This window comes from Vulpes vulpes, chromosome 3, assembly GCF_048418805.1.
Source record: "Vulpes vulpes isolate BD-2025 chromosome 3, VulVul3, whole genome shotgun sequence".
NCBI classification, from domain to species: Eukaryota; Metazoa; Chordata; class Mammalia; order Carnivora; family Canidae; genus Vulpes; species Vulpes vulpes.
Genome location: NC_132782.1, coordinates 111,960,256 through 111,979,734, shown reverse-complemented (window position 1 = coordinate 111,979,734; position 19,479 = coordinate 111,960,256). Strand labels below are relative to the sequence as shown.

Below are 19,479 nucleotides of genomic sequence, written 5' to 3'. Positions count from 1 at the left end.
CTGGAGATGGAGCCTAAACAGGAATCTAGGGCCCCAACCCTCATTTGAGGCTTCGTCCTCCACACAAATATGCCAGGACCTGGGGGATGTAGCAGATGGCCTTTAGCATCCCAGCATGTTCTGGTGAATATGGGGACCCCAGCTGCTGATGGCAGGCGGCAGGGGGTTAATGCCAGCTGTTGGAGCTCTACAGAAGCAAAATGCTCCTGCCAGGGAGAGATTCTGGAATGCTCTCAGGAAAGCAGAAAAAGACTCAGATAGCCCTCCTGAGGTTTGGAGCAAAGGCCAATATCCCCAGGGCCCTGGTCCCCTTAGCTAGCCTGACAGGGAGATCTCTGGGGGAACGAGGCCAGAGACCCCCGACCACTAGGGGGCGCCGGGCACACATGCCGCTTTGTGTGCAAGGCTGGTGTGAACACTTTTGGGGAAACCAAGGTGGGTACTGGGGTGGAGGGGCTGACCACCCACCTCCCCACATCCCCAAGGCTCTGCAGATCTGGGAGGCGCCCGGCTTGCCTAGGTGCCCTAAGGCCCTGGCTTCCCATGTGTGCTTCCTTCTTCCAGGTTAATCTGACTCACTTTGTCCACAAGCAAGCCCTTAGGGGGTGTGGGGGAGCTGAAGTTCACCTGTGGTATGCACCCCTGTCCCCACCTCCAGCGCTGCTCCCGGTGTCTCCAGGCATGACACTTCAGCCCACAGGGACGGGCTCCTGCCCTCACCCCTGGTCTCCCTCCATCGTTGCGCCCTGTCCTGGACCTGGTCAGCACCCAGCCCCTTGCCTCACACTCCATGGGAAAGCTTCACCTCCTTCTGTTAGGGACCCTTCCCCCAGGGAAATGTGGGACCTGATACTCAGCCCGGGGCCCTTCCCACCAGGGAATTCAGGGGGAAGTGGAGACTGAGTCTTGGGGCATTTGGTCAACACGAGAATGAGAGCAAGTCAGGGTGCCTGGGTGACTCTTGATTTCAGCTCGGGTCATGATCTCGGGGCTGTGGGGTAGAGCCCTGCATCGAGGCCACCTACATCACGCTCCAGGTCTGCTTGGGATTCTGTCCCTCTCCCTCTGCCACCGCTCCCTCATGCCGTGCACTCTGTCTCTCTCTCTCTCTCTCTCAAATAAGTAAATGAAAGAAAGAAAGAAAGAAAGAAAGAAAGAAAGAAAGAAAGAAAGAAAGAAAGAAAGAAAAAGAAAGAAAGAAAGAAAGAAAGAAAGAAAGAAAGAAAGAAAGAGAAAAAAAGAAAGAAGAAAGAAAGAAAGAAAGAAAGAAAGAAAGCAAGCCCAGAAACCTAAAACCAAGGGCATGTGGCCAGAGAGGCCAAAGTTTGAGCAGAGGCACACAAAAATCCAGGAGGGAGTATTTGGGGTTCAAGGGAAAGGTACAAAGCATAGGGACACCGTTGAGCTCGGCGAGGGTGTCCAGCATTTCTGGGCCGTCGGCTCTCCTCCGAAGGAGTGGACAGAGATGGGGAGAGAAGGCAGGACAAGTCCCATTTGAAGGTAGAAAAGGATGGGCCTGGAACGGCCGAGTCAGGGAAGGGACAGAAGCGGCTCTGATGACAGCAGACCTGGGAGGGCTGCAGCGGGGCTCTCCCTGGGCAGGGCTGGGCTCAGAGCCCCCGCCTAGGCAGAGGCACGTGTGCGTGCATCTGTGGCCTGCACCCCCATGGCCCAGTGCTGCTCTGGCAGCTTTACTCCATCCTGTCCGGTCCTCACTGTGGCACCAGATGTCCTGTGACACCCTGGGGCTGGCCCCGATCTTCCCAGCTACTCGGGGCCAGCGCGTCTCCCCCAGACCCCTCACAGCCGCCCCCAGGATGGTTCCCACGCTGGTCTCAGGACTTGAGAGCTCACCTGGTACGGGTGGCACAGCCCAGGCCAGACAAGGCCCGGCGCAGAAGAGGAGCCTGCCTGGGTATGGGGCCTGGGGCGGGGGAGGCGGAGAGAACGTGGTCTGCGTAAAATGACAAGGTCAAGTGCACGGCGAGATGGAACCCACAGTCTGTGGCCGACGGTCACTATCCAGCCAGCCAAAGGAAGAAACCAATCCTCAGGGACAGGGGAGGCTTTGGACTCAAGTGGGGGCAGAGGGAGGAAGGAGAGGGAAGCGCCCCGGAGGGGGGCTAGGCTGGAGCACGGGATGGGCTGCGTGGTGGGCTCCGTCATGGGCCGCGGCACCAGCACCGCTGGGGTTAAGTCCTGTCTGATGCGGTGGCCTCAGAGCCGAGCGGTGGTGCCAGGAACTCAGAAGCTGCAATGTGAGAAGCAGCAGCAGAGGGGCAGGGCTGCAAAGGAGAGAGGACGGGGTGCCGGCAGGAACCTGAGGCTCCCCCTGAGCCTCGTTCCCCCCTGCCCTGTGGCTGCCCTGCCGCGGCCCCGACTTGGGGGGGCCCACGGCCACGGCTGGGCCCCAAGCCCTCGGGCCGGGGTGGCAGCAGGCCTGTGGCGCACATCCGGGGAAGGGGCTGAGCGCCCAGGGCAGGCAGCAGGGAAAGCACAGGGCCCGCCGGCTGTGCCAGAGCACCAAGGCGCGAGCACCAGGCCGGCCGGGCCAGGGGCAGGCTGGGGAGGGCGGGCAGGTTGCTTGGGGTCCCAACCTCAAGAGGCCTGGCCTTGACACCCTCCTCCTTGAGCAGAACTGAGTCATAGGAGCCTCCCACAGCTCCAGGGGCAAGGAGACACACAGAGCTCCCTGGCCTGTCCCCGGGCTGGCTGCCAGCTGGGCTCTGCAGCAGGACCAATGGGAGGCTGGTCACTCCCCAAGTGTGTGAGGTGCTCAGTACCGAGCAGGTACCTGTCTGCCTTCTCCTGGTCGGCCCTCGTCCACCATATCACTGTACCCCCAAGTAGCATCATTCTGACCGCCACTACCAATGGGCAGAGGCTCAGACGAGTCAAGAGACTTGCTCGGAGCTACACGGCAGAGCGTCAGAACCTGCGCTGGTCTGACCAGCACACTTACCCACCACACCATCAGGTCACGTGGGAAGGCGGAAAAAGCTAAATTCCCCGGGAGGTGAATGGGGGTCTACGTGCCAAATCCAAGAAAGGGAGCCCTGGGACCCCCAAGAAAGCAAGGTGATGGAGGCTGAGAGCAGCCTCCAGAGGCGGCAGGGGAAACGCCTGGTCCCAAATCCTTGGATGAATCTGCGGCAGTGGGGACCTCCCATAACCCCGAGCTGTGTCCCCAGAGCAGGTGAACAGCTCCCACCTTGACAGATCACAGAGCACCCCTGGGGCTGAGGTTTGCACGGCCCTTGTCTGCAGAGTCAGCAGCATTTACCATGGGGCAGTACTCAGCAAGGCTAAAACTGAACGGACACACCCCAGTAGGCATCACCAGGAGCCTGCCTGGTGACCAGGAGTCAACAAGAATCCCAGTGCTTCCAGTGGCATGACCTTGACTCACCTTGGAGCCTCAGTGTCCTGATCTGCCCAAGTGGGAGCACCGGCATTCAGGGTTTCTGTGAGGATTACATGAGCTGTTTGTCAAAAAGCACTTAGATTGAAGACCTTTTTTTTTTTCCCCCAATATTTTATTTATTTAGAGGGAGCACATGAGCATGAGCTGGGGGTGGTTGCAGAGGGAGAGAGAACTCCAAGCAGACTCCGCACTGGGTTCAGAGCCCGAGGCCTCCGGACCCTAAGATCACAATCTGAACTGAAATCAAGAGTTGGCTGCTTAACTGAACCACCTTGGTGCCCCCGAAAACCTTCTTCACAAAAACTTGTACACACACGTTCATAGCAGCATTATGCATAAAATGTAGAAACAACCCAAATGTCCGTGGATGAGTGAATGGATAAACAAATTCTAGGTTTCGTCAAAGAAACAATGGAATATTATTTGGCCGTAAAAAGGAATGTAGCGCTGACACCTGCCACAATGTGGATGAACCTTGAAGGCATGATGCTCGGTGAGAGAAGCCAGACACAAAAGGTCACATGTCGTGTGTTTCCATTTATACGAAATGTCCAGAACAGGCAAATCCATAGAGACAGGAAGCAGGTTAATGGTCGCCAGGGGCTGGGGGAGGGAGAAGGTAGGGAGGGACTGCTGATGGATTCAGGATTTCTTTCTGGCTTTGTTTTTATTTTTAATCAATTCTATTTTTTAGAGCAGTTGTAAGTTCACAGCCACAATGAGCAGAAGGTACAGAGATTTCCCACACGCCTGCTGCCCCCACACATGCACAGCCTCCCCTACTATCAGCACCCTCCATGTGAGCAGTTTGTTTGTTACAACTGGTGAACCTGCAGGGGTTTCTTTCCAGGATGACGAAAATGTTCTGGAATTAGACGGTAGTGATGGATGCACAACTCTGTGAATGTACTAGAAACCCACTGGGCTGTACACTTCAAAAGGGTGAATTTCACAGTTATGTGAATTCTATCTCAATTTTATTTTATTTATCTATTTTTTTTTATCTATTTATTTTTTAATAAAGTAGGCTCCACACCCAGCATGGAGCCCAGGGCCTGAATTCACAACCCCGAGATGGAGACTGGAGCCAAGATCAAGAGTTGGACTCTTAACCCAGTGAACCACCCATCTGCTCCTCTATCTCAATTTCTTTTTAAAGATTTTATTTATTTACTCATGAGAGACACAGAGAGAGAGGCAGAGACACAGGCAGAGGGAGAAGCAGGCTCCATGCAGGGAGCCCAATGTGGAACTCGATCCGGGGACTCCAGGATCATGCCCTGGGCCAAAGGCAGATGCGCTTAACTGCTGAGGTTAGACAGACATCCCTCCTCTATCTCAATTTCTTTTTTTTTTTTTTTAATCTCAATTTTTATTTATTTATTTATTTTAAATCAAGCATCCTTTCGTAAATCAGGATCTTTGTTTTTTTTTTTTTTAATTTATTTTATTTATTTATGATAGTCACAGAGAGAGAGAGGCAGAGACACAGGCAGAGGGAGAAGCAGGCTCCATGCACCGGGAGCCCGACGTGGGATTTGATCCCGGGTCTCCAGGATCGCGCCCTGGGCCAAAGGCAGGCGCCAAACCGCTGCGCCACCCAGGGATCCCTAATCTCAATTTTTAAAAAGCACTTGGTATGAGTTCAGAAAACGCAGCTCCCATTACTATGTCCTTCAACTTCAGAGAATATGTCACATGATGACAGAGATTAATGTATTTTTAAATGCTTGACACCCAGAAGAGACCTGGGCAGAATGGTCCTGGCGGCCTGGACAACTGACACAGAGTCAGGCTAATTGCATACAGGACACGCACGAGTGACCAACAGTAGGAGACACCGACTGCCATATCAGCTCTGCACAGAGGTACTGAATGGATGGCCCTGGGGAAGAACAACCCGGGGACACAAGGCAGGCAGGAAAGGCTTCTCTGAGGTGGCAGTGAACGGCCCACGAGCTGGAGGACTTGGGTGGTTTGGTGGGGACGAGGGCCCACACAGACTTATGGAGGCTCAGAGGTGTGCCACTGAGCAGGGCTGGTAGCGGAGGGTGCTGAGCCCGGGGGGTGGCACGGCCATTCTAGTGGTCTGCAGGCCCCAAGCAGGTCATGGGAGGTGCTTTGTTTTGGTTCACAAATCAGTACAAAAAACTTGCAGTAGGCTGCCCTGTGCCCTCCCAGAAGCTCCAGATCCTCAGGTTCCAGGAGAGAGAATATAGATCAGCAAGTCTGGTCCAGGGCAGGGCGCCCCCATACCCAGTGTCGAAGGACCAGACACACTGATACTGTGGCACTGGAGGGTCAGAGGCAGCCACTCATCAGAGCCTGGGCCCTTCCTCCAGCGCCAGGTGGACCTGGGAGGGAGGAGGGACTCCAGAGGTAGGCCTGAGCCTACAGACCCATGGCAGGGCCCACAGGCTTCTCCTTCCACCCAGCTCTCCTCTCCCTCCTCCCTCAACCCTCTGTCCTGTGTAGTCCTAACCCTGTCAGGGAGAAGCCAAATAATATAAATGCCTTGCAGGAGGCATTTATAGGCCAGGCCTGCTGTGAGCACGCATGCACACACACACACACACACACACACACACACGCACTACCCTTTCAGATGAATCACACAGAGCCTACATATAGGGAAGAGAAAGGGTACTAGTGAGCATTATGCCTCCTCTGGGCCAGGAAGGTGCCAAGGGATTTGCATGCACTGTCTCATTCAACCCTAAAAAGAATCCCATGAGATTTCAAAGATGAAGAAAAGGAGCTTCTGAGAGCTTAAGGAACTTAGCCAGTGGGACACCCAGTAGGTAAAAGTCATACAGCTGAGCACAGGGCCCCAGAAGGTGGGCCTGCAGAAGGCGCTGAACAGAGTGGGGCGTGTGCTGTTTCTGCTCACCACCTGGCATTGCCTCCTCACTCCCACTTTCTCCATGCAGTTCTAGGGGTGTTGGCCCTGTACTGGTGCAAGTTCCTGAGCCAGTTCCGGTCCGTTCAGCATCTGGGATGAGCAGGCACCCGAGAAACTGAGGGGCTTGCTGGAGCCCCAGGGAGAGGCAAGCTGGGAATTCTCAGGCTTCCAGAAGCACTGGCAGGGAAAGCAGAGTAACACAGAGGACATTGCGCCAGCCGAGGAAGCCAGCGTCCTGGTGCTGTTGCTGAGCACTGGACCAGCCTGGCTCATGCGGTTATAGGAGCTGTTGAGTCTTTGAACCCAGGTCTGACTGCAGAACTCTCGCTTCCCTGCCCAGGCTGTTCCCATAGAGGATCTGGTCCTTTGGGGCTGGGTCTCACCTCTCCCAGAATCCTGGGGTGGGGCAGTGTTGGATGCTCTGGGCCTCCTTCTAAACCAGCTCCATCGCTTAGTTTGACCTTCAAAGTTGGCATCTGCTTGCAGGAATCTGTCTCTCTCCTCCTGGAATTCAGCCTCCAGATGTCAGATCCAAGGCGGCAGCAGAGGCTGCACATGGCTCCCCCCGGAGTGAATCAGCTGCATTCCAAAGGTGCAAACACAGACGCCACACCCTCGGCAGCCCGGGGCTGCAGACTTCCTCCCCAGGCCCGCCCGGGCCCCCACTCCCTTGCCCCTCCCCTTCTCTGCCTCTTCCCAGCCAGACCAGGCGCTGGGCCTCCTTTCCAGAGACATTCTCCTGGAATTGCAACAGAGAGAAAAAGAAAGCCACTGGGGCCGAGAGACACACTCTGCTCTGCTGCCTCTCTCTCTCTCCCTCCCCCTCTCTTGGGCAGGGATCATGGACCCCAGCCCAAGACATCCCCCAGGCTGGTCGCAGCATATCGGGGTCCATCCATTCAGCAGGTACTGCAGCACCTACTATGGGAGGAACAAGATGCTGACGAGCCCTGCTGTCCTGGAGCTCGGCCCAGGGAGAGTCGACACAATTGGGTCCATCCCCGGAGGGGGGGAAAGAGCCATAAAGGAAAGAAGGACTGAGACAGCCCACCGGTGACAGAGGAGGCATACTGGGGTCAGGGCCTCTCTCCGGGATGACTCACAAGCTGAGCCTGGAATCTCCGCCACTGAGCACTTGTCAGCCATCACTTCATCAGAACTAGGACAGTGCCCGGGGAACCCCAACCACGCAGCAAGTTCTCGAGGCCATTCCCTCAGGCTTCCTATCATAATGAATGCGGTCAAGTCTGCCTGATATTGTCTGAATAAGAACTTTGTGAAGACAGAATTCACATTCCATACAATTACCATTTTAAAGTACACAATTCAACGGTTTCCAGGGTCTCCACCACGTTGTGTAAGACTCAATTTAGATCACTTTCAATACCCCAAAAGGATGCCCGGCACCCGTTAGCATTTACTGTCCATCACCGGCGTCCCTGGCAGCTACTCCTTGCTTTCTGCCTCCATGGATTTGCCTATTCTGGATGTTTCATATCAAGGGCATCATGCGGTATGTGGCCTTCTGTGTCTGGCTTCTTGCACTCAGCACATTTTCAAGGCTTATGCAACCTGTAAGGTGTCAGTGCTTTGTTCCTTTTTATGGCTGATGATACTTTGCCATGTGGATGGACCACATTGTATTTACCTCTTCATCAGCTGATGGATATTTGGGTTATTTCCACCTTTTGGCTATTATAACACTGCCGTGAATGCTCCTGTACACGTTTTTGTATGGACCTATGTTTTCATTTCTCTTGGGTAGATACAATAGGACTGGAATTGCTGGATCAAATGGTATCTCTAGGGCCCCTGGGTGGCTTAGTTGGTGAAGTGCCTGCCTTCGGTTCAGGTCATGATCTGGGGGTCCTGGGATAGAGCCCCACATCCTGCCTCCCCTTCCCTGCTCAGCAGGGGGTCTGCTTCTCCCTCTGCCTCTCCTGCCTACTCATCATGTGTGCTCATGAGCACACTCTAATAAATAAATAAATAAACAAAAAATAAATAAATAAAATCTTAAAAAAAAAAAAAGATTGCCAGGGCTGCTCTCACAAATTTATTAAAAAACAAAACAAACAAAAAAACCCAAAACAAAACCACATGGTATCTCTATGTTGAATTGCTGCCAGATTGTTTCAAAGTGGCTGCACCATTTGACATTGCTCCAGCGTGTGCAAGGGCTCTAATTCCTCCCTATCCTCCCCAATACTTATTATTGTTCCTCTTTCTTTTGCTCTAGCCATCCTGGTGGGTGGAAGGTGGTATCTCACTCTGGGTTTGACATGCAATTCCCTAGTCAAGCCTGCCCTGTGGCTCACAGTGCCTCTTGTACCCCCGTCCTTCTATGCCCACACCATCCCTACCCTGAGAATCCCAGGCCCTCCACACCCCACATCGGGTCCTGCTGTGATCCTCTTCCTCTTTCACAAGGGCCAAACCTACATCTAGACCAATTCAGTCAATGTCTACTACTTGAGGCCTTCAGGTACAAGAACAGTGGGAAGGTGAGATGGGGGTTCTGGACTGTGCCCCCAGGGCAGAGAGGGAGGAAAAGGGATCTCTGGGAAGTTCCTATACATCTCTATCTGTGCTCCCACTAAAATGTAAGTTCTGTGAAGGCAGAGCTTCATCTGTTCACTCACTGCCATATCCGTAGTAGTAGGCATGCCAGAAATACTTGCTGAGTGAAGGAATGAACAGAAGATGGGGAAAGAAAACTGAGGTGGGGGGTTAGTGGTTAGAAGCTCTGGCTGCTCTGAAACAAAATGCTTTCCACTGGAATCCCACTTCTGCTCTTTCATAGCTGTGTGCCCTTGGGTCAATCACTTGGCTTCTCTGGGCCTTCCTTTCCTCACCATAAAATGGGCCAAACAGTGACCATATGCCTCATAAGGGGGCAGCCCCGGTGGCTCAGCGGTTTAGCGCCACCTTCAGCCCAGGGTGTGATCCTGGAGATCCAGGATCGAGTCCCACATCAGGCTCCCTGCATGGAGCCTGCTTCTCCCTCTGCCTGTGTCTCTGCTTCTCTCTCTCCTCTCTGTATATTCTCATGAATAAATAAATAAAATCTTTAAAAAAAATATGCCTCATAGGGTGGTTTTGAGACTTAAATGTGACAATATAGATCAGGCAATATTAGGTGCCAAGGACTCTTAGAGATGAGGTCATGTAATGTCAATCTTCACAAGAGCCTTATGAGACAGGATGATTATTACCAGCTTCAGTGTCATAGATGAGGAAACGGGAACTCCAAGGGCTCAAGGAATCTGTGGGGTCATAAGGCTGGTTAGGGAAAAACCAGGATCTGAACCAAGAACTCAATTCTTGTCAGGGGCACAACCTGGCTGCATGGCCCCTAACATAGATGGAGGAATGCTGGGCTATCCCTGAGAAGGTGACAGACAAACTGGTCCAGAGGGGCACCTGCCCATTCAGCAGATGCTCCTGGGCACAGTGTTAGGCTCTCAGCAAAGGGGGCCAGTCCGGAGACCCTTGATGCAGGACTGGCCTGAGAGATGCTGCCAAAGCAGAAGTTGAACATGCAAGAGAGGGGCACCAGGCTGGCTCCATCCATACAGCATGCAACTCTTGATCTCAGGGTCATGAATTCAAGCCCCACATTGAGCGTGGAGCCTACTTAAAAAAAAAAAAAAAAAAAAAAAAGAGCTTAAAAGAATAGTTAAGGGGATCCCTGGGTGGCGCAGCGGTTTGGCGCCTGCCTTTGGCCCGGGGCGCAATCCTGGAGATCCGGGATTGAATCCCACGTCGGGCTCCCGGTGCATGGAGCCTGCTTCTCCTTCTGCCTGTGTCTCTGCCTCTCTCTCTCACTGTGTTCCTATCATAAAAAAAAAAAAAAAAAAAAAGAATAGTTAAACAAGCAGGAGAGCCGTGTAAAGAGACCCTGAGGCTGCATGCCCGGGTCGCCAGAACCAATGCCAACTGGCAACTCGGGTCAGTGGTCATGAAGATGAAAGGGTACTAATCATTTTATCAATAAGGGAGAGCATAAGCAGGTCAGAAGTTCCTGGCAGGGAAGCCTGGCTACCGACAAGACTCCCTTAAACATGGCAGGCGCTCTCTTTTTTTTTTTTTTAATTTAAATTTTTTACTTATTCATGATAGACATAGAGAGAGAGAGAGAGAGGCAGAGACACAGGCAGAGGGGGAGATGCAGGCTCCATGCAGGGAGCCCAACACGGGACTTGATCCCGGGACTCCAGGATCACGCCCCCTGCCAAAGGCAGGCGCTAAACCTCTGAGCCACCCAGGGATCCCCAGGCGCTCTCTTCCTCCATCAGAATATGTAGCTTTGGGAAGGAGCCATGTAGAACCCACGCCAGCTGGACCACATTGGGTGACAGGTGTGACCAGATTTCCCTCAAAGGGTCTATGCAGGAAGAGCCCCAGTGGCTTAGCGTAGGGAAGACATCAAGTTAGTTCCTAGAAAAACCACCCTGGAGGCTGAGTAGAAATACTGGGGAGAGGGATGGGCGTTCCCCTCACTTTTGCCTTTTCAACTGAGGATGCACTTGGTTTTTTTTTTTTTTTAAAGATTTTTAAAATCTATTTATTCATGAGAGAGACAGAGAGAGAGAGGCAGAGACCCAGGCAGATGGAGAAGCAGGCTCCATGCATGGAGCCCGATGTGGGACTCGATCCCGGGTCTCCAGGATCAGGCCCTGGGCTGAAGGCAGCCCTAAACTGCTGAGCCACCAGGGCTGCCCAGAAGCACTTGGTCTAAGGATGGAGACTTAAGGAACACCTGCCTTCAGAGGCCACAGGCACACAGGAAGACGGTATAGACCCTAGAGGGCTTTGGAGGTGCAGAACCATGGGCTGCTGGAGAAGCAGTGGAGAGGTGTTTATGCAAAGAAGTGCTTTAGGGGCAGCTCAAGACAGGACAAGGAGCTCAGAAGTAAGCGGGTGATGTAGGGCAGACTGCTCTTCTGGGAAGCTTGGCAGGGAAGGGCTGGGGACAGGCCTATCGCTTGAGACTCCATCATTTATTTTAAACAGGGGAGAAGCTCAGCTGATGACAGCGCTCCAAAGGAGACTGGAATGCGTTTAAATTCAGTCATGGAAAACCATTACACACACCAGGCTCCGGTCTGCTAGAAAGCTCCGGAAGGGGTTTCTTGTGGCTGCCTGGCTGGGGGGTCCAGGACAGAGGTTTTCCAGGTTGAGTTAGAGGACCACATGCATCACAACCATTTGGGAGCTTGTTAAATACACAGACCCCTGGGCTCTGCCCCAGACTTACGGGGTCAGCATGTCGAGTTTAAAGGGGCTGCTGGGGCTCCAAGACTCAGAATGTTGTCAGAGAGGCAATGAGTCCGCAGGGAGTGAGGGACCAGCTCAATATGAAACAATGCACAAAAGGTGAATGTTCACCAGCCCTGGCCCACATGGGTTACTTGAGGGGTAAGTCTCAACTCTCATCTCCTTCTGGCATGCTACCCACCTAAGTCTCATGACCTAACTCCCTCTGCCTGGGCACCCCCACACTCAGAGCCCACCTGGTCAGTGGCCACAGCTCCAGCGGCCCCCTTGGTTCAAGGCCAGGACTCATGCATCCTGTGGACTCAGCTCCAAGACCAAAGACCCAGACCTCATGAGGAGGAAGCCCCTGGCTGGATGACCCTGCCAGGGGTCCCAAGGTGCCTCTGGGCCCACCTACAGCAGTCCTGCCCTAAGGAAGGACTGACTTGATTTGGCCTAGATGCAAAAGCCTGGGGACAAAGCCCAAGTACTGTGCAGCACAGAAGAAAACAGCAGAAATAGAAGGTGTCTCTGTCCCCTTTGGTCATCATCCACAGAGTATGTGGAGGCGGGGAGGGGTCCCCAAGACAAAAGTATATCCCCTCTGCTGGGGTGAATCAGCTCTCTGAGGCACAGGGCTTGGGAGCCCAACCACTTGCACTTGGATCCCATCTCCTGCTACCTGACAACCATGTGCTCTCAAGCAAATCACTTAACCTGAGCCTCTTTCTCATCTTTTTTTTTTTTTTTTTTTCTCATCTTTGAAATGCACCTGACAGTAAGCACCCCTGCGGTCCCCTTATCATCAGGACCTTGGACTGGTAACCTAAGGCTTGAACACAGAAAGCTGCGTCCCACTCCTAACCTCAGGGCTACGTTTCATGCCCCAGCCCAAAAGCCAAAACTGGAAGCTGTGTTAGGCCGAAGGGGCAAATTGCCTAAGATCCGCCATCCCTGCCCCTATTAGAGAAACCCACAGGCCTTCTTGGGATCAGAGGCACAGGCAGGTCTTCAGAGGAGCATAAAAACATTTCCCCGGCCCCACAGCAGAGAAACAGTCAACATAGCCAGCAGAACCTGGACTGGCAACCCTGAGGTCCTTTCCCACCCGTCTGGGCAGTGGTCAGAGAACCTGGGTGCTGGTGCAGACTTGGGTGGATTTCGTGTGTATGTTTTAATTGCTCCAGGCTCACGGGGATGTTTGAGTGATTCTGCTAGTCCTGCAGTCCCTGGCGGGTACACACACAGCCTGCCTGGCTGGCACCGCCTTTGTTACTGCTTGGGAGCGCTCAGCCATAAGGGGCTCCCCCCTCCCCCCACTCCCAGAAGCAGCAGGCTCTGGGCCTTCCGCCCTCCCTCCCTCCCTCCCTGAAGCCACTTGTACCTGCTCCAGAGCCTGGAGAGGTGACAAGTGCTTCCCAGACAATAAGAGACTCCCAGGAGAACAGACATCCTCAGAGCCCCCTGCTACACCCTTGTTCAGTGCACTGATTTCAGGCTCGGTTTCAGGGCCCCCATCGCTGGGTATGCATTACAGCAAGCTGGCTTTTAGGCCCATTAGGGGCATAAAGGGCCTTGCCTGCCCATCCTTCATTTCAGGAGGTCAGTCACCCCATGCCTTTCCCTTTAGGAAAGGAACTGAGGCCCAAGGTACAGGACCTGTCTTGGGCAAGATCACCCCACCCTGGGTCTCCTGGGTGTGTTTAAGGCAATAACATCAATCTCCTCCAGGCTCCAATGCTGTGTGACTTTGGGCAAGTTATTTAACCTCTCAGACGATGGTACTGTCCAGGCCTGTCTTGTCTGGAGCACTGATGGAAATTACAAGCTCTTTGCCTGGCACCTGCTCAACACCTGACCCATTACTATCATTATTCCATCCTTCTCATCCTCTCCTCCCCCCACTCCAGCCAGGGCCCTGGGGCCCCTCAAATCTGCAGGCACAGGCCAGGGCCCCCCGCCCCCCACTCCCCGGCTTCTCCTCAGGGACCCTCCCAGGCCTCTTCCCTGCTTTTGTCCTCGCTTTCACGCTCAGACACGCAGGGCGTGCTACGGCTTCGCCGCGCCGGCCCAGTCGCCCTGGGACGACAGCCCTCTGAGGGCAGGGCTTCTGCGGCACCGTCCCCGCGGCGTGCGGGCGCTGGAGGGCACCAAGGGGCAGGATGCAGGGAGTCCGGCCCCGGGCCCCACGCCGTCCTCTGGGCAGCCAGCCGGAGCCGAGGCTGGAGGGGCGCCGCGCGCGGGGTGGGGCGGCTGGCGGGAGGACACGGGCTCCGGGGGGCGGCGCCGAGGACAAAGGGTAGCCCTACCTGTGCAGGGGGCGCGGGCACCTCCCCCACCGCGGCTCCGGCGCGCGCCCCCGAGGTCACGTCCCGGGCGCGCCGGCCGGAAGGAGGCCCCCGTGCGGGGCGGGGCGGGGCGCGAGGGGCGGGGCTTCAGCGGGCAGACCACGCCCTCAGGACGCGGGGCCGCCTCGCACTTCCGCTCGCCGGGGTTGGCTCATTCATATTCATGAGGCGGGCGAGGGGCGGGCCCGGGCTCCCGCGGCGCCCCGCCCCCGGGCCGAGGATCCCTCCCCGGCGGAGGCTCCGGCCCCAGTGGGGCGCCCCCGGCTTCCGCCTCCGGGAGGGAGTTTCCACTTGGTCACAACTCAAAAATGTGTCGCTCCCGCTCCTCCGCCCCCTCGTCTCTACCCTGGGCGGGGGGTCTCCTCCCTCGGAAGGCGAGGGGGCGGGGTCAGGGGAGGGGCGGCTCCTCCTTCCCGGGCAGGTCCACTAGGAGGGGGTCGACCCTTCCCCTTCTCCCTCCAATTTAGCGCTTGTAATAACTTCATTTTTATTTATTTTTAATTTTTTAAAGATTTTATTTATTCGTGAGAGACACAGAGAGAGAGGGAGGCAGAGACATAGAGAGAGAAGCAGGCTCCATGCAGGGAGCCGGATGGGGGACTCGATTCCAGGACTCCGGATCACGCCCTGGGCTGAAGGCAGACAGACGCGTAACCGCTAAGCCCCCCAGGCGTCCCTAATCCTCTTTTTTATTTTTTATTATTGTTAGTAATATTATTTTTAATCCTTATTTTTAAAACAAAATAATAGTTCTACTTTATTGAGCGCTTACTCTGTGCCAGGTACTGTGGCACTGTGACTTTTTTTTTTTTTTTTTGGCACTGTGCCTTTTATATGAACTACCTTCTTCCTCTCAAGGGTCCAACTGAAATTAAATACATTTATCATGCCCAGAACTCGGAAAAGTTGAGTGACTTACCCACTATCACACTGCTGGCCTTGAGCTTTTTCGCAAAGGTTGGTACCCATGGGTTGTGGGAGGGGGCAGGAGCTGGCCCCCCCAGCGCATTTAGGAAATGGGCTTACCTAAGGCCCTCCTGGCTGACTGGGGGTGGCTGAGGGGTGTATCTGAACTCCCCGTTGGAGAGAGAAGCAACCATTGGAAACCAAAGCATGATGGCAGGACAGGCTACAATTTGCCAGACCCGGTGCAAAATGAAAAGGTGAGACCCTATGTTCCAAAATTATTATTATTTTTTTAATTTTTATTTTTTTTTTATTTTTTATTTATTTATGATAGTCACAGAGAGAGAGAAAGAGAGGCAGAGACACAAGCAGAGGGAGAAGCAGGCTCCATGCACCGGGAGCCTGACGTGGGATTCGATCCCGGGTCTCCAGGATCGCGCCCTGGGCCAAAGGCAGGCGCCAAACCGCTGCGCCACCCAGGGATCTCAATGTTCCAAAATTATTAAGAATTCCAAGAGGGTGACAGCAGAACATCCAGCCAAGCACCCGCTCTGCTTAAGTACCAGGCTTGTGGGCCTGCACAGGTGAATGTCCATGAAGTTGCCTGACGAAGCAGCTCAGGAGCTCTTCTTCTAGGTGCTGAAAAGTCAGCAGGGACACCCCCACCCCCAATGTCACCTCACCAATGCCTGCCCCCCAGCCCAGGAGCCTCACCTCCATGCTAGCATCCAGAATGCTTCAAGAGCTGAGCATTTCAGGCCCTCTAGAACTGGATTCCTGGGGGTTAGATGAGTCCTGTGGAGAGAGTGTGTCCTAAACCTGAATGACCCAGCTGGCCCTTGTGGCTGTGCCTCCTGGACATTCTCAGCCCGGGCCACGTGGACAGGTGGGCTGGCTCATACTTGCCAGACCCAGCACAGGACTCAGTTCTGACTAGAAGCCCTCCTTTCTCACTGGAGCAGGGTGTGAGGAGCAGCAAGGGCTGTTTCCCAGAATAAACACCCCACCCATAGTCAGCCCCAGCCCTGCAGGCACAGCAAGCCAGCGCCAACGGGTGAGAGCTCACCAGGCCAGAGCTCAAGGTTAATAAGTCACCCTGATCTCACTCCCTCCATCACTCCATCCTTGTTCTTGGGCCCTGGCTCACAGTGGATTGTAGGCTTCGTTTATAACAATAGCTACTATTTGTTGCATTCTTTCTCCCCATCAGACTTCAGGAAGGCCTCAGGGTGCCCTTCAGAGGGCACCCTCTGCGCTGAGGCTCCCACAACCCCATAATAGGCATGAGGATCACCATTTCACAGATAGGGATACTAAGGCACAGGGAAATTTCATGGCTTAGCTAAGATCAAGGGCTAGAGTTTGGAGTTTGCTGCTATCCATCCATCCTGGTTCCTGTTGTCTCCTACATCTACAGTGTAGGTTATAGGGCTCACTTCTTTATGCCATCTTGTATTATTTACTTTCAGCTCCTTGAATAGATTAAAGGCTCTGGAAAAACAGGAACTGTGCTTTTATCTCTGAGTTTCTCTGGACCCAGCATTGTGCGCTAATTGAAGAGTCCTTTACTAAGTATCTCTTTTTTTTTTAAATTTTTATTTATTTATGATAGTCACAGAGAGAGAGAGAGAGAGAGAGGCAGAGACATAGGAAGAGAGAGAAGCAGGCTCCATGCATCGGGAGCCTGATGTGGGATTCGATCCCGGGTCTCCAGGATCGCACCCTGGGCCAAAGGCAGGCGCCAAACTGCTGCGCCACCCAGGGATCCCTTTTACTAAGTATCTATGTTGTGCAGGACACCCTCTTTGCAGTGTGCACATCTGTGAATGAGGGAGTTGCGTCCCCTCTGGGTACTGATAGGTGAGGGGTCCCTACCAGACTGGGACATCTTTTCTTTCTTTCTTTCTTTCTTTCTTTCTTTCTTTCTTTCTTTCTTTTTTTTTTTTTTTTAAGATTTTACTTATTTATTCGTGGGACTCGATCCCTAAACTGGGATCACTCTCTGAGCCAACAGCAGATGCTCAACCACTGAGCCACCCAGGTGTCCCCAGACTGGAAGATCTCAAAGACATGGGTAGGGTTGCCTAGCCTAGTGCACATAGTAGGCCCTGAATAAATGTTGATGAATAAACACACAATAAGAGCTTAATAAGCAACGGGGATCCCTGGGTGGTGCAGCGGTTTGGCGCCTGCCTTTGGCCCAGGGCACGATCCTGGAGACCCGGGATCGAATCCCACATCAGGCTCCCGGTGCATGGAGCCTGCTTCTCCCTCCGCCTGTGTCTCTGCCTCTCTCTCTCTCTGTGACTATCATAAATAAAAAAAAAATAAAATAAAAAAAAGAACTTAATAAGCATCTGTTGAATAAATGGGAACCTATGGGATATTTAATAAATTTTTATTGTTGAAGGTTTAGGAGACCAGATTCAGCCTCCCAAATATAACTGTCAGCAATTATCTTAGCTCAGGCTGCTATAACAAAATACCACAGATTGGGTAGCTCAAACAACCTACATTAATTCTCACAGCTCTGGAGGCTGAAGTCCAAGATCAAAGTGCTGGCAGATTAAGTTCCTGGTGAGGACTCTCTTCCTTGCTTGCAGATGGCTGCCTTCTTGCTGTGTCCTCAGGTGGCCAGGGGGGCAGGGGAAGCTCTGATCTCTCTTCCTCTTCTTATAAGGGCACAGATCCCACCATGGAGACCCCACCCTTATGACCTCAATTAAACCTAATTACCAGGATCCCTGGGTGGTGCAGCGGTTTGGCGCCTGCCTTTGGCCCAGGGCGCGATCCTGGAGACCCGGGATCGAATCCCACGTCGGGCTCCTGGTGCATGGAGCCTGCTTCTCCCTCTGCCTGTATCTCTGCCTCTCTCTCTCTCTCTGTGACTATCATAAATAAATAATAAAAAACATAAAAAAATATTTATAAAAAATTATTTATAAAAAATAAAATAAAATATAAACCACCACCAAAATTAAAAAAAAAAAAAAAAAAAAAACCTAATTACCTACCAAAGGCCCCATCTACAAATAGTATCACATTGTGGAGGGTGGTTAGGGCTTCAAGTTATGAATTTGCGGGGACACAAATATAGAAGAAATATTTCTGAAGCATTTACTATGTGACAGGCTCTGGGTAGGGCCCTACAAGGCGTGTGACAAAAAAAATGCCCTTGTATCCTACTCTTTGGGGAACTTACAGTCTAGTAGGGGAGGCAGTTTATAACACAAGGGAGGGGAGCAGGTACGGTGTCAAAGGTTGGGTGCTCAGAGTAAGGACTCTTTTTTTTTTTTTTTTTTAGAGTAAGGACTCTTTGAGGGAGGAAAGCCAGGGGAATGATAGGGAGGAGGACATCTCTCCTTATACACCTTTCACTAAGGAGGAAGCCAAGCCTGGCCTGACTGCTATAGCAGGTGCTGTGGCCCAGAAAAGCACAACCCAGAAAAACCCCTTCAGAGCCTGGCCCTCTCCAATGTCCTATACCCCCCACTCCATAAGTTACCTCAGGGAGATAGTGGTTTATAACACAAGTTTCGGTATCAGATCAACCGAAACTGCAATCTGGATGATGCCTCCCACTAGCTTCTAAGACCTTGGCCAAGTTCCTTCTCTGAGCCTCAGTTTCCTTCTCTGTAAAATGGGGGAAATAATAGGACTCACTCTCAGGGTTATTGTAAATATAATGAAAGTAAATCATCTGGGGGTGCCTGGCTGGCTCAGTTGGTGGAGCATGTGACTCTTGATCTCCAGGTGGTGAGTTCAAGCCTCACGTTGGGCATGGAGCGTACTTAAGAAAGAAAAGAAAAGAAAAGAAAAGAAAAAAAGACAAGACAAAAATAACTGGTCCAGCTGTGAATTGGGGGTTTCTGGTTGGGTCAACTCCACCAAGATTATATAGTTCTTCACTCTTGCTGCATTTGCAAAAGCCAAATTTAAGAGTTTATCTGCAGCTAAGGGGACTCCATCTGGGTCCTAGAATTGTGGATACCAGGTAGTGATGGCTAATATGTGTTAAGGATGTACCTTGTTGGGGCACCTTGGTGGCTCAGTGTTTGAGTGGTATCTCAACCTTTGGCTTGGGGTCATGATCCCAGGGTTCTGGGCCAGAGCCCCACATCAGGTTCCCCACAGGGAGCCTGCTTCTCCCTCTCCCTGTGTCTCTGCCTCTCACGAATACATAACATCATTAAAAAAAAAAAAAAAAAAAAAAAAAGAGAGAGGAATCCCTGGGTGGCGCAGCGGTTTGGCTCCTGCCTTTGGCCCAGGGCACGATCCTGGAGACCCGGGATCGAATCCCACATCGGGCTCCCAGTGCATGGAGCCTGCTTCTCTCTCTGCCTGTGTCTCTGCCTCTCTCTCTCTCTGTATGACTATCATAAATAAATTAAAAAAAGAAAGAAAAAGAATGTATCTCATTTGGGGCGCTTGGGTGGCTCAATGGGTTAAGTCTCTGAGTTTGGCTCAGGTCATGATATCTGCCTCCTGGGATCAAGCCCCCACTAGCCCCCCTCTGGGCTCCCTACTCAGCAGGGAGTCTGCTTCTCCCTCTCCCTCTGCCCTTCCTCCTGCTTGTGCTGTCTCTCTCTCTCTCTCTCTCTCTCTCTCTCTCAAAAAAAAAAAAAATATATATATATATA

The 19,479-nt window shown here is 52.9% G+C and overlaps 1 long non-coding RNA gene across 1 annotated transcript; it reads right to left on the bottom strand.

Moving 5' to 3' along the window:
* Nucleotides 1–8,369: 8,369 nt before the first annotated feature.
* Nucleotides 8,370–13,995, bottom strand: LOC140598101 (uncharacterized). Its single transcript, XR_012000230.1, has 2 exons — nucleotides 13,895–13,995; nucleotides 8,370–10,161 (listed from the first exon to the last, which is right to left on the bottom strand). It is a non-coding gene; the product is annotated as an uncharacterized lncRNA (long non-coding RNA).
* Nucleotides 13,996–19,479: the final 5,484 nt, after the last annotated feature.